Raw genomic sequence first — 13,961 nt, 5'->3', positions numbered from 1 at the left:
AAAATATTAATAACATAGATTAAACTTAAATGTGTTATGTGTACTTTTTTCCCTTAGAGAGCCAGTTGTTAAATATTTACCAATATACTCCTGGATGTAGCCCACAGAAACAAAAGCTCTTTGGGAAGGGGGCTAGTGAAGTCCTCATGAACTTTTAAAAGTATAATGGAATCCTGAAACCAAAAAAATTGAGACCATTGACCTAGATCAACGTAATCATTGAAGAAATCACAAGTTTGGACAAAAAAAATAAACTCACAGTTACATAATGCTTTAAAGTTTACCAAGTATTTTCCCTAGAACAATCCTGTGACATGGAAAGGATCATTCCAATTTTACGTGAATTTGAATGAGGACGCTGAAGCTAAGAAAAGTTCACCCATAGTCACATGGTTAAGTTATAGCCACACATCTCCAAAATCTAAGGTCAAGACTCTTTCTACTACACCAAAATTTTAACACAAAGTTTTCCCACCAAATGGAAATATGATTTGGATAACCAAATATCTTTCGGTGTAGAATATTGGGAGGTTTAGTAGAAGACATGGGCTTTAAATATAGTTGAGTCTTTTCATTTAGGCAGTCAATTTTTTTCGAACTTGAGGGAAAAAAAATCCCATCTGCTTTGAATTTGGATTGTAACTGCATATTAAAAAAGTTTTTTTCTACTGATATTAACTAAGTTTTTCAAATTTTTGTTGTATTTTTGTTGCATTTTTACATCTGTATGCCAAGGAGAAATATAGAAACATAAAGAAAACCAGTTCACAGAGATCCTTTCAAATAATAAGCTATAGAGCTCTATGCTTGGGTGGCAAATAAATGTTTCTTGAACTGAATATACTTAGTCTACATCCCTAAATGTGACAAAAAGCAAAACTAAGTATAACTTTTAAAAATATAAAAGCTGGGCATCACTGGTCTAGAACTCAAATAATAAAATGTACCTCCAAAACTAAGTATAAATCAGTATAAACTCATTTTAGAAACAAGAAGGTAACAATGTGAGGAAAGCAGAGCCAAAAAAATACCCATCTATTCTTCTGTGTGAGACCTAAGTACAAAGGGAAGGCAAATTTTTAACAGGTCTTCAAAATCCATTTATTATGGAAACAAAATTGTTGCTAACTTTTCTGCTAAAGAAACAGAGAAATATTAAATAGCGACAGGGATAAGAGATGAACATGTGATTTTATTTGGTATAGGTGAGGAAACCATAGCATCTTATTGGCAACTTAAGTCTTGGAGAGTTGCCTACTGGAGAACAGAGAAATCAAAGTGACTTGCCCAGGGCTACACACGCAGTATACATCAGTTGGTGAACTTAAACTTAGGGCTTCCAGGCTCAGACACTAGTTCTCTAACCACTACACCCATACTTCTTCTCAAGTAATGAATATCTATGAAAAATGAAAATTCATGTTCACTAGCACATAAGTGTTTAATATTTGCTGACCGATTTACATATTGATTCTCTCTTGTATACCACTCTCTGGCCCAAGAAAATAACCAACCAGTAGAAAAAGTTTCTCCACAGAAATCAAATGCAAGATTTGCTGGTCATCCTAGCTTAACGCACATTAAAAGTAGTTATTTTGCTAGAAAAGCATCAGATTTCATTACCAGGAAAAAATTTTAAAAAGGTAAGTAGTGTGATATGCTTGTACAAAAATTAACAAAATTATTCACAATCCTTTATGAGGCTGAATATACCTGGATTCAAGTAGTTGATACAAGTTGAAGTGATAGGCTACAGTATGGCATGGGGGTGGGGGGTAGTAAAGAGAATGACTCAGTCAGAAAAACCTAGGTTCAGGTCCAACCTCAGACACACACTGGCTATTTGACTCTTAACTTCTCAATTACCTTCAGATCAGATCACAGTTCTAGAGCTGAGAAGGAACTCAGTCCTCAAGGTAGCTCTGTAAGACTATAAATTTCAGAGTGCTTGCTGACCTACATGGGTGGAGATTTTCTCAAAGGGAGTTCCTATACCAGTGAAATCACAGGTCTGGGCTTAACAGCATAAAAGGACTTTTTACTTTAAACTTCCTCCTACCACTCACAGACACCTGCAGAAGAGCTAGAGCTCACCCAGTCAGTTTCTGAAATTGAAAGAGTTTTTAAAAGATGGTAAGACAAACACTTGGAAAAAAAGAAAGATTCATAAAACCTAGACATCAGAGAACAGCCTCCTGGTTCCTCCCACAAGAAACTCCATCTCCAGACCCAGTGTTTTCATTGGTTATTCCTCATGCCTGGAATTCTCTCCAGCTTCATCTCCATCTCCTGTCTTCCCTGGTTTCCTTCAAGTCTCGACTAAAATTCTACCTTCTGCAAGAAATGCTTCCCAGTACTCCACAATTTTTGAGTCTTTCCTCCGAGATTATCTCCAATTCATTCTTTTTATATCTTTTTTGAACAAAGGTGTTTGTATGCAGTCTTCCCAAATAGACTGTGAGTTCCTTGAAGGCAAGCATTGCTTTTCATCATTTTTTTGTATCCTCAGGGCCTGGCACATAGAAGGCACTAATAAAAGGTAGTTGACTTGGCATGACATTACTTTTCATATGAAGATCCTATCTAATAAAAAGTAATTCAAGGAAGCTATGAGATAGGATGTAGATCACATATACTGACTCACACTTAGCAAAGATGTATGGTAGTATTTGCTGTTAAGAAGCTGGTTAAATGTAACTAAGGTTTCTTTTAGTTAAACTTCATGATCCTCCAATTAAATAACAAGGTGCTTCAAAGATAATGGCATGGAGTTACTCATCACATCTCAGACTAGGATGTTAAGAAGTAGAATTTTTACATTCCATTGGTTAAATATAAGGAAGGAAAAGGCTCCTTATATATCACCTCCAAATATTTTTCTTCATTTTTCAGTTACCACTAAAACATAAGTTTCATCGTAATTCTAGACTGGTCTAAATGTCATTGACAATAGAAAGGCATGAGAAACCTAATGCTAAAAAATGATAGATGCTGACATCTCATTAACTGAAGTTAGCAAACTATTCATATCACATACATCCCCCCATCACAAATTACTATTCCACCAATAAAAGATAAGCATAAAAGGATTTCTGAGAAATGAAAAGTATAGTAGATAACTTTCTTTTTCCAGTTTAGATTATCATTTCGGTAAAGAACTGATTTTACAATATTAAAGTGGGATTAGAGAATGGAATGGGGCAGACAAAAAAAAAATAAGGGGAAAGGGAGAGCACTAGAGTAACACTGAAAAGTTTGTGTCAATGAATTATATAAACCAAATAGTTCCCTGAAAAAATGTACTTTAAAAACCACTGTTCTAACTGAATCTTCTTTACAAAGAAAAAAGACTTCAGAAAAATGGAGTACCTCACCAGGCTATTTAGTACTAATTTGGAGTACTTACCCATTACCTGTGTACACATACAGCTACAACTAAAGCAAAAAAGTGGGTTGAATGGAATATGGAAAACATTAAGGTGCTTTTTAACAACTTTAATTTTCTTAATAAAACAAAAACTCAACTTTTTTACACACCAGTAGTCTTTTGATAAAACTTTATGGATATGAATCAAGGAACACCACAATCTCTTGAGAGCACACCAAAGGTCAACACAAAGCATGGTGGGCATCAATAAGCTGCAGCATATTTCTAATGAAGATTTACATATAAGAAGCAGCATAAAAGATATCAACTGAGGTACAATTAGAAAAAGAGGTGGGTCAATCATATATTGATAGTGAGGGATAACAGGTGGGCAGCTGTTATTGGTACTCATATATTGTCAAAGTACCTAGAGAAGGCCCCTGTAAGCTAGTGGACCCTCTCATGGAGCATATACAGGAACACACAGACAAAAGTCACACAGAATGAGGTGTGGATGAATTGCAACCTTTACCACTGGAGGGAGTATCTACATCAACGAGATGTAGGAAATACTAATGGTAAATTGCTGATAACTGACTCACTTTGCTTCTCAAATGCTAAAATTGTCATTTCTGATCAAAAGTTTTGGGAAAATATGGGTATAGATTCCTCTTTTGAAAAATAAACCCTTACAGGAGGACTTTAGAAAGAACACAAAGGGAATTAAAAAATGTGTTTTTTTTAAATAAACAATCACTAATTAGTAGGAGGGATGACAGTGAAGTTCTTCCACTAAAATCACTCATTTTGCATTGAGTTTCTAGATCATGCTCAGAATTTTTTGAGGAAATATAATTATAAAACAGGAAAATATTCACATATCTTACTATGGGGGAGGGGAGGAAATAAAATTCACAAATCATTGACTACTCCTTTCCACTAAGTGCTAAATTTGAGGAAACAAACAGTACTGAGTCAAGCAGTAAGTAAAGAGAGTAGGAAACAGAATCATAGTTTTAGAGCAGTAAGGGATCTTGGAGGTCATAGTCCAGATCCCCCTCATTTTATAGAGGAAAGACAGAAGTCTATGCCCAGGGTCACACAGCTAAGTTAAAGGTAAACTCTGACTACAATCAAGTAAATTATTTTCCTCCCCAGTAAGCACATGTGTATGGAATTAGAGGACTTGTATCTAAGAACAAATAGGACATATTTTCTACCACTTTTCTTTAGCCGAAAAGACTTGGGGGGAGGGGGAAGGAGAATATTCCTCTAAGAATCTTGTTTAAAGTAGTAGGAACTAGTAGATGAGAAAATGCTATTTCTTTCCTTTCCTACTAAAGAGTTGGTATTGAGAGAAAGGAAGGAAACAGTGCTACTTCCACTGAAACACAATGAGGAACAGTTGGGGCGGGGGGAGAGTGGTGAGGATGGAGTATGAAATCTAGTGTTAGGCCTTAGATTTTACTCCCAGGAGTAGCACAAGGAAGACCAGTAGGAGAAAAAAGAAAATAAGTTGGCTCCACCTGAAATGAGGGATTTTGACACAAGAGGGTCCCAGGGGTGGGGGGACAGGCACATACATAGGGATCTAGGGAAAAATCGGGAAGGAAAAACCGAGACACACACGCAGTGACACAAGCAGTGACCTAAAAGGAAGGGGCACAAGACACAGACAGTGACAGAACACACAATGACACAGACAGGAAATAGGCCCACAGGATGGATGGGGGGGAGTATATCCCTACAGGGTGAAGGGGGATAGAGATCCACAGGTTGAAGGAGCTAGACACATGGGGGGGGGGGGAAGAGAAGACAGAGACTGGAAGGTAAGAGGGAGAGACAGACAAACGTGGTGAGGAGGGGTGGAGACAGACACATGGGGGGGCAGACACCGTGACGGGGGTGGAGGTGTGGGGGAGACAGGCCGACTCCGTGACGAGGGGTGGGGGTGCACAAATTGGGTAATTTGAGGGGGCCGTCACTGGGGGAAGCCGAAGGGGGAGAGAAAATAGCCCGACAAGGTGACGGAGAAAGAGACCAGCACACGCCGTGACGTGGGGACAGACACATGGTGACACAGAGGTGTGGGGCCAGCCACAGCGCCACAGAGAAGAAAGCGCAAGGACGGAGAACGAGGCTTTCTTCGTTTTCCCCTCGATCCCCCTCCCCAGGAGCAGTCCGAGCCGCGGGAGCCGAGCGGCCATTCCCCGCCCCCCCCTCCACCGCCTGTCTCTGAGGGCAGGGGACGCGGGCACCCGTCCCCGGGGGCAGCGCCCTCCACGCTCAGCCCGAGAAAACAGGCCAGGGGAGGCAGTGGGAAGCGCAGGGCCGGAGGGCAGGGTGGCGCGGGATGACCGATCCCGGCTCCGGGGGCCGAGCGGGGAGCGGGGTTCCCTCCTCGACTCGTGGGGCGGGGGCGGCGACCAGGCGCTGCCACCCCACCACTCACTTTTCGTCTTCTCTCCTTCCCGCGGCGGCGGCAGCGGTAGCGGCGGCAGAGGCGGCAGCGGCGGCGGCGGCGGCGGCGGCAGCGGCGCCTCCACTTCAGTCAGCACCCCACAGTCCGCCTCAACCAACCCCGCGGACGCGGCGGCGGCGGCGGCGGCGGCGGCGGCCGGGGAGGCGGGGGAGGCCGGGGGCGGAGGCAGCCGTGAGAGCGCCGCAGCCACACACCCAACCCCGCTCCTCCAGCCACCCGGGAGCCCCACCTCCTGAGCACCACCCCCGCCGCTCATTGGTCGACGAAGCTCTCCCCTCCCGCGAGGCGCGGGAGCGGCCCCGGCTGCAGCTCATTGGTCGGTTGCACCTCCCTATTTCCCCACGCCATCCAGCTGTCACTCCAACCGTTCTCTCCCCAGCTCTTTGAGCCGGTAGGCTCCCGGAGGCCTGAAGAGCCCACTAAGCCCTCGCCGACTCCGTAAGAGCGATTGGAGGAAGGAGACCCTTGCACTGGCCCCTTCGGCCATTTAATTGGTGAACTGCCGCGCCTGGTCACGCCCCTGACGCTCGGGGTTCCGTTAGCAGGCTAGGTTGGTCGCGAAATCGCATTTTCCAAGAGGGGGGCGGGACCGTTAAGCTTTTTTACTCCTCCTCCTCTAGCACTGCCAAACCTACTTAACATCGCCCCGCCCCAAGCCTCGGCTCTTTCCTTTTTAAGCCTTCTTCTCCCCTCTGATTGGGTAAAAGGTGTGTTCTTCGCCCTGCCCCTCCATCCCAGGACTTTCCACCTCCTCTTCCTCTGCCTCCTCCGCTCTTCACGGTTTCCTAAAAGAGGACGCCGCGTAATGACGTCTGCTTCCCCACCACCCCGCGTCCAAAATGGCCGCCGTCAGCGATGAGAGACGTCGCTAAGTAAGACTTCGTCTGGTGGTGGGTGAGTGCGGGTCGCAGAGAGCGTCGCGCGGGACCCGGCGCCTCGCGTGCCCGGGTGTTAGGGGCGGGAGTGAGGGCGCCTCCCCGGTTCAGCAACGGCAGAGCCCTGATAACAGTTAACGGGGACGACGCGGGCTCGGCCCGATCGGCGCGGCTCACTTGGTAAAAAGAGCGGGCCTCGGGTGTGGGCTCGGGGCGCGCCGACACCACCGAGAGAGGGAAGGGTCCAGCCGGGCCCTGGTGCCGGGGTCCTGGTGGTTGCGTCGGGCGCGTTCCTGGAGACCCTCGGAGCCGGGGGCGCCTGTTTTCTCTGAAGAGAGAGACTTTTGGGGTGGCGGAGGAAGAGTGGCCGTGGAGGGGGGGGGGCGTCCCGCCTGAGGCGCGGTCCTTGGGGAAGCCCCGAGGCGGCCGGGGTCCGCTCCGGGCTGGCTCTGGCTGCGTAACCGCCCTCCCCACGCCCGGCCCCGCTAGTGCTTCACCCCCAGTCGGTGCCCAGCCTCGGGCTAGCCCGGTGATGTGAGTGATCCCGGAGAAACCCACCTGGGGACGCGGCTTAAGTCTGTCCAGCCGAGGTCCTCTCCTCCGATCCCTCAGGCAAGGGCTTTTCTTTGCAAAACTAAACATTCTGGGGTTTGGGGGGTTGTTTGGTTTTTAAATGTTGCTTTGCTCTAAGGTTTGGGGGGGTTGGTTTATTTTTGGTTTATTTTTTGCCTAGACGACTAGTTTAAATGATGGGGAAGGGTTTTCAGGGATTGACCATAAATTAAATTTCTCTGGTCAGATAGCATGATGAATAACGCAGTCTTGAGTTGCGTCTTGGCCACTTCAGCCCAACTTCAGCAGTCATCGTCTTCCTTGAGGAAATAACTTAGACAAGAAGGTTCCTTATATCTGCGGCAGTGGTCTTTTTTTGTTTTAAAAAATACTCAGGAAGAGATAAATTAATGTTCAATGCTGGGTTTGGAGCTGGGGGATCTGGATTTGGATTCCTTTCCACTCTGTCACCATAGGCAAGTCACTTCCCCTCTCTAGAGCTCAGTTTGCCTACATGTGAAATGAAGGTGCTAGGCTCCTTCAATCTCTTCTAGTTCGTTTAATCCTTAGAAAAGTCTTTAATGAAACTTTATACAACATTTTTCAGTTGAGATTCAAACTTGTCGTTAGGTATACAGACATACTTGTTGTACACACTTTTTCTAGGAGCTTGTAGTCTGATGGGGGAGGCAGCTTGTATGTACATAGCCACATATATGACACATGTAAGATAATTTAAGAGGAGAAGGCAACTAGGTAGACTGGACAGTTTAATGCAGGTGGTGGCATTTGAACTGAGACTTGAAGCCAAGGTTTCTAAGAGGCAGGCATGAGGAACAGCCATTGAAAAGTATAGGAATGGGAGATGGATTGTGTATATGAGGAACAGCAAATAAGCCAGTGTGGCTGTGATAGGCATGGGACCTGGACCTCTAAAAGGAAAAGCCCCTGAACATTCCCACAAATTTCAAGGGTTTTTTTCCTTTTAGGGGTCCCGGTCCCATCCACCATCAACTGGACTTTTTAGAGTGAGTGGAAGGGAATAATATGTAAGAAGACTGGACAGATATAAGAAGGAGCCAGAGTGTGGAAAAACTTTAAATACCAAATAGGCATTTATATTTTGAAGTAATAGAAAACCAGTGGAGTTTATTGACGTTATTGCCAGACCTGTGCGTTAATTAATATTACTTTGGCAGCTGAAAGGAGAGAGGATGGATTGGGGTAGGGAAAAGACTCGAGGTAGAGAGAGCAATTAGAAGGCTATTAACAGGCATGAGGTAATGACAGCCTGAACTAAGGTAGTGGCTATGGAAAGAAGGGGTTACATATGAGAGTTGTGGTGATAGAAATGACAAAGATTTAACAACTGATTGGATATATGGGTTGAGTCAGTCAATAAGCATGTATTAAGTGCCTACTCTGTGGCAAACGCAGCACAAGTGCTGAAGATAAGCAAAAGTCTAATGGGGTAGGCAGCATATAAACAAGTATATACAGCACAATGCACATACAGGATAATTTGGAGGTCTTCTGAAGAGGGAAAGGACTTGCATTAAGGGGAACAGGAAAGGTTTTTTCTTAGAAGGTGGGATTTTAGCTGAGATCTAAAGTAAGCCAGAGGGCAGAGAAGATGGGAGAGAATCCAGGCTTGGGGGACAGCAAGTGAAAATGACCAAAGTGTATCTTGTTCTTTTGGTTCTGCTTCTTTTTTATTCTGTATCACATCGTATGTCTTCTATATTTATCATTACCTACAGTGTAAATAATCATTAAATTCACATGCCACAAGTTAATCACTCTTTAATTATTGGACGCATAATTTCCAGTATTTTGCTATTACCAAGAATGCCCCCGTGTGAACAATTTTTCGTCAGTAAGGTAGCTCAAGTTGCATTACAAGCATCAGTTTTATTACCCATGAGTTTTTGTTTGATGTTGCCTTCATTGACATAGTCACTGTACTTATTCTCTTAATTTGGCTTTTTAATCTTCACATTTGTCTTTCAAGCAAAGTAGTATTCTGTTATATTCATATACCATAATTATATTTAGTCTTTCAATCATTGGTCACATTGTTTCCCTACAGTGTGTAATAATCATCAAATTCATATGCCACAATATGATTGCTTCTGTATTTTGGAAATATAGTTTATAGTAGCATGTATAGTACTGTATATAACCCTAGGCTTTCATGACACTACTTTACTGATTTGCATTATAACTTTGCTGGATCATCCTATGCATCACTTCTCCTAACTGGGTATTCCCCGAGGCTCTGAATTAGGCCCTCTTTTCTTCTCACTTTTATACTATCTCACTTGATAACTTCATGCAAGCCCATGAGTTTAACTGTGACCTCTATGTGGAGAACTCCCAGACTCACATAAAATTCCTTGATAGGTACAATAAAATAGGTAATTGTTCAGATCCTGTAATTATCAGCATCAGTTGAGGTGGAAAAAAAGAGCCACTATCTTAGTGATGTTTACCACAAAGATAGATGCTTTAGTTTGTATATGTGTTGCTTGCTTCAAGTTCAAGGCTTTTAGAGAACTTTTCCTAATGATAGCCAGACTTCTCAGAAAACTTTGGACTATTGGTTGACATAGTAGGAGACTCATGCAATAATACAGATTTGAAGTGGTACAGTGTAGACTGGCTTGAGAGGGAAAGCAATAGAAGTAATGAATCTGAGAGACATTTAAAAAAAATTGTAATTAACCTGTACCTTCCTTCCTCTTCCACCTCTTGAGCAAATCTGTTAAAGAAAAAAATGAAGCCTTCAAAACCTAAGCATGGCAAAACACATTCCCACATTGGCTATGTCCGAAAACATATATCTCTTTCTGCATATTAGTTTATCACCTTTCTCAGGTGGTGAGCACTGTGTTTCATCTGTATTCATTTTATAAAGATCTTTGCAGTTTCTTCTGAAACCACTCTTTCATTTCTTGTGGCATCATATTCATCTACCACAATTTGTTTAGCTATTCCCTAAAAGGAAGATACTCCCTTCCTTTCAAATTTTTGGCTACCATGAAAAGAACTGCTATAAATATTTTTGTGCACATAGGTCCTTTTCCTCTTTTAATTTTTTTTTTTAGGATATAGGTTTATTAATGGTATGACTCAGTCGAAGGGTATGCAAAGTTTAGCAACGGGGGGGGGGTAATAGTTCCACATTGCCATCTTAGTAAGTGGTTTTATGGAGCTGCTGTAGACAAAAATATTCAACATTCAGCCAACTTAGCAGTGATGAACCCCTCCAGTCAAATTTAGGCTAGTCCTCAAACTAGTCCCTTGTCATTGCCTTGCTGCTAGTTGAGAGAATCCTAGAGCTCAATGCACCATTAGAGATCATCTTATATTTTACAAATGAATTTAATTAATCTTGTTCCTTATCTGAAATCACTTGTGAGGGAAAGAAGGTTTGATTTTTTGTTTTGTTTTTTTTTGGTGGGATAGTATGAAAGCAAGGATACCATTTAGGAGATTTTTATAATAATCCAGGTTGGAGGGTATGTATCGTTCAGTAGTTTCAGTCATGTCCAGCTCTCTGTGACCCCATTTGGTGTTTCCTTGGCAAAGATACTGGAGTGGTGTTTGTTATTTTCTTCTCCAGCTCATTTTACAGATGAGAAAACTGAGACACCCAGGGTTAAGTGACTTGCCCAGAGTCATATATAGCTAATAAGTGTCTGAGGCCAGATTTGAACTCAAGAAGATGAGTCTTCCTGATTCTAAACCCAATCTGCTGTGTCACCTAGCAGCCCTTTTAGGAAATATAATCTGGTATAAAGTATAGGGAAAAGAAAGTGGAAATAGCAAATTTTTTTTTTTACTTTTTTTCTGAATGTAAAGTATACACCAAGATAAATTTTACATATTCAAAGAACAGGGAAGAAAGGGATTATATGTAAAACCATGAATCTCCATTGCATACAGCTTACTTTCTTAAAAACATATAATAAATTCAGATGTTACTTTCTGTGCTGTGCCGCTTGTGTGAACTTATGTTCTTTATGCATTTTTAGAAATGTTTCATTGATCCTCTGTGAGTTATGTTTCAAACTAGAACATGTAAGAAGTGGTGATGTGTTGGATAAAAAAAAGGAATCTTATTTTTCTAATCTCAGAAAATGGAAAAGAATAATGGTATCCTCCATAGAAGTCATAGAATCCAGGAATTGGAAGGGACCTCAGAGCTCAGTTATCTGATCCAAGAATTGCTTCTGCAGCCTGTGCTCTTGTCTCATCTCCATCTCGTAAAATCCCTCTCTTCTTTCAAGACACAGCCCAAGCACCATCTCTATGAAGCCTCCAACATTGCTAGTTTCTTTCCTCTGAAACTACCTTGTATTTAACTATTTTGTCAGTTTTGCTATAGTGCTTGTTTTGAAATTTTGACATTGTTCTTGTGGGATTAGTAGCCTTAGGGAACAGTTTGAGCATAATGAGAATTTTGTGTTTGCTTATTAGGGATTTTGTCATCAAAGAAAACCCTACCATAGTGTCAGAGTATGAAGGGAGGGGGGTGACCTTTATAGACATAATGGGGTGCTGCTGGCATATTGTGGAGCCTGTGGGAAGAGGAGATATCTTGCTCCAGTTGGGGAAAAGTGTTGAAGCAGTCCTCTTCCTCAACCCAGGATACAGTGAGAGCTACATGGAGGGGGGAAGGGGGGCACGCGGTGGAGGTGCATGCCTAGAGAAGGCAGGCAGGCAGGAAGAAAAAACAAGGAGACATCCAGTATGCTTCACCACAGAATAGATGCAGTGATGGCTTGGTCCCTGCCCCTACAAGGCCAGAAGTGGTCGAGACATACTGCCTCCATGGAAATGGTCCAGCACTGGGGGTGGGGGGAATATCCTTGATTGGCACCTCACAGAAAACGCCAAGACAGTGGTCTCATAATCCCAGTCATAGGGTGATCCCACCCATACCCCTCGTGAGGCAACAGCTGGCATTATTGGTGATTCAGCTCCCACACTGTGGTTCCTCGCGTTGAGGCTGCTGTGTCCTCTAGGACAGAGTTTGAATTCTGTGCTCCTATTCTTATTTTCCCCGTAAGCCCTATGGTTTTTATTTTGCATGATTTGGTAATTTTTAGGAACATGTAAGTTGTGTTAGAGCAGAGTCACCTATACTTCTCTCCCCCTTTAGAATGTAAGTGTCTTGCTAGTAGGAATTGTTTTTGTTCTTTGTGTGTCCCCATTTCCTAGAACAGTATTTGGTATATAATAAATGTTTGTTTATTGATTGAATGTGCCCCCAAGCAGTGATTATCTGACTGTTGCTTAACAACCTCTGAAGAAAGGGAGGCTATCGCCTCTGAGAGGAACACTTTTCATTTTTGGATATTTGTGGTCAGAAAGTTTTTCCTTAAATCATACTAAAATCTGCTTCTCCATAACTTCCACTGTCGTGTTCCTAGTTCTGCCTTCTGCACTCAAGCTGAGTAAGTCTAATATCTCTTCCAAGTGAGAACCCTTTAAGTAATAAAAAATAGCTATCATGTTCTTATTACATATTCTTCAGAATAAATAATGCCCTGTTGCTGCAGCCAATATTCATTCATATAACATGATCTCTAGGCTTTTCACCTTATTGGTCACTAAAGATACTCTCTGTCTTCCAGTTTATTTTTGTCCTTGCTAAAACACTCATTCAGGATATTGTCTGACAAAACTTTTACTTTGCCTAGTCCTAGACATTTGGACTTTCCTAAGGCAGCCTTTGATCATTGCCATCTCACACACCACTGATTTGTGTTGTTTGTAGTCCATTAAAGCCCCCAAATCATGTGTTGACGAACCATTTGCTAACAATATCTCACGTTTTTACACTTGTGAAGTTGATTTTCGCAACCTGTTTATCTCTAGTAAGTTTCATTTAATTGGATTTGATTCAGTGTTCTAGCCTATCCAGATCTTCTTTGGGTCTTGACTCAGTCATCCAGCACGTTAATTATCCCTCACAGCTTTGAGTCATCTGCAGATCTTATAAGCATGCCAGCTGTGCATTTATATCTAAGTTATTGATAGAAATATTAAATAACATAGGGCCATTTGTAGATCCCTGGTCCATTCTTCCAAGTAGATAACCATTAATGACTGTTCTTTAGGTCTGACCATTCAGCCAGTTCACATTACTCCATCTTGTCCACAAGAATAATGTGAGACCTTCCAAAATTCTTTAGGTGAATTATATAGTTTTAGCACTCCCCAATCTACCAGTCCAATAATCTCCAATAATCTTTTCAGAAAGAAGATGAGGTTAGTCTAACAGGGGTGGAGGAGCTGTAGCCTTGAGGCCATTGTGGCCTTCTAGGTCCTGGGGTATGGCCTTTTGACTGAGTTCAAGTTTTACAGAATAAATCAAAGGGCTGCACTTGGGGACCCAGAAGGCCACATGTGGCCTCAAGGCCACAGGTTCCCCACCCCTGTTATGAACTCTTCTTGGTCCAGTTATGCTTATCTCTTTGAGACTATTTCTTTTTCTAGATTTTAACCAACCATCTTTTTAAGAAATACACATCAGAATTTTGCCAGGAATCAAGGTCAGGCTCACTGGCCTGTGGTTTTCAGACTCTGTTCTTTTCCCTTTTTTGAAAATTGGTATATTTACCTCTCCAGCCCTGCAACTCTTCTCCACTTTTGTCTGAAAATCACTGACAGTGGA

General features: G+C 42.6%; 2 protein-coding genes across 8 annotated transcripts in view; one reads left to right on the top strand and one right to left on the bottom strand.

Annotated features, from left to right (window-relative positions):
• SETD3 (SET domain containing 3, actin N3(tau)-histidine methyltransferase) overlaps positions 1-5,906 on the bottom strand; it is a 122,066-nt gene extending 116,160 nt beyond the window's left edge. The window contains exon 1 of one of the 2 annotated variants that reach the window (XM_021007299.2): positions 5,820-5,906. The gene's annotated coding sequence lies outside the window, so the exon portion shown is untranslated. The remainder of the gene's footprint in view (positions 1-5,819) is intronic. The other variant, XM_021007298.2, reaches the window with a different exon arrangement.
• A 331-nt stretch (positions 5,907-6,237) lies between these two features.
• The window catches only part of CCNK (cyclin K), a 39,982-nt gene continuing 32,258 nt past the window's right edge, over positions 6,238-13,961 (top strand). Inside the window, exon 1 of one of the 6 annotated variants that reach the window (XM_021007305.2) lies at positions 6,238-6,399. The gene's annotated coding sequence lies outside the window, so the exon portion shown is untranslated. Of the gene's footprint in view, positions 6,400-6,458; positions 6,744-6,775; positions 6,905-7,149; positions 7,337-13,961 lie in introns of those variants that run through there. The other 5 variants (XM_021007306.2, XM_021007301.2, XM_021007300.2 and 2 more) reach the window with 5 other exon arrangements.

The sequence above is a fragment of the Phascolarctos cinereus genome, unplaced genomic scaffold, assembly GCF_003287225.1.
Source record: "Phascolarctos cinereus isolate Bilbo 61053 unplaced genomic scaffold, phaCin_HiC Scaffold_2;HRSCAF=192, whole genome shotgun sequence".
Classification (NCBI taxonomy): domain Eukaryota; kingdom Metazoa; phylum Chordata; class Mammalia; order Diprotodontia; family Phascolarctidae; genus Phascolarctos; species Phascolarctos cinereus.
The sequence above is the reverse complement of the archived record's forward strand: the minus strand, read 5'-3'. Positions and strand labels throughout refer to the sequence as shown.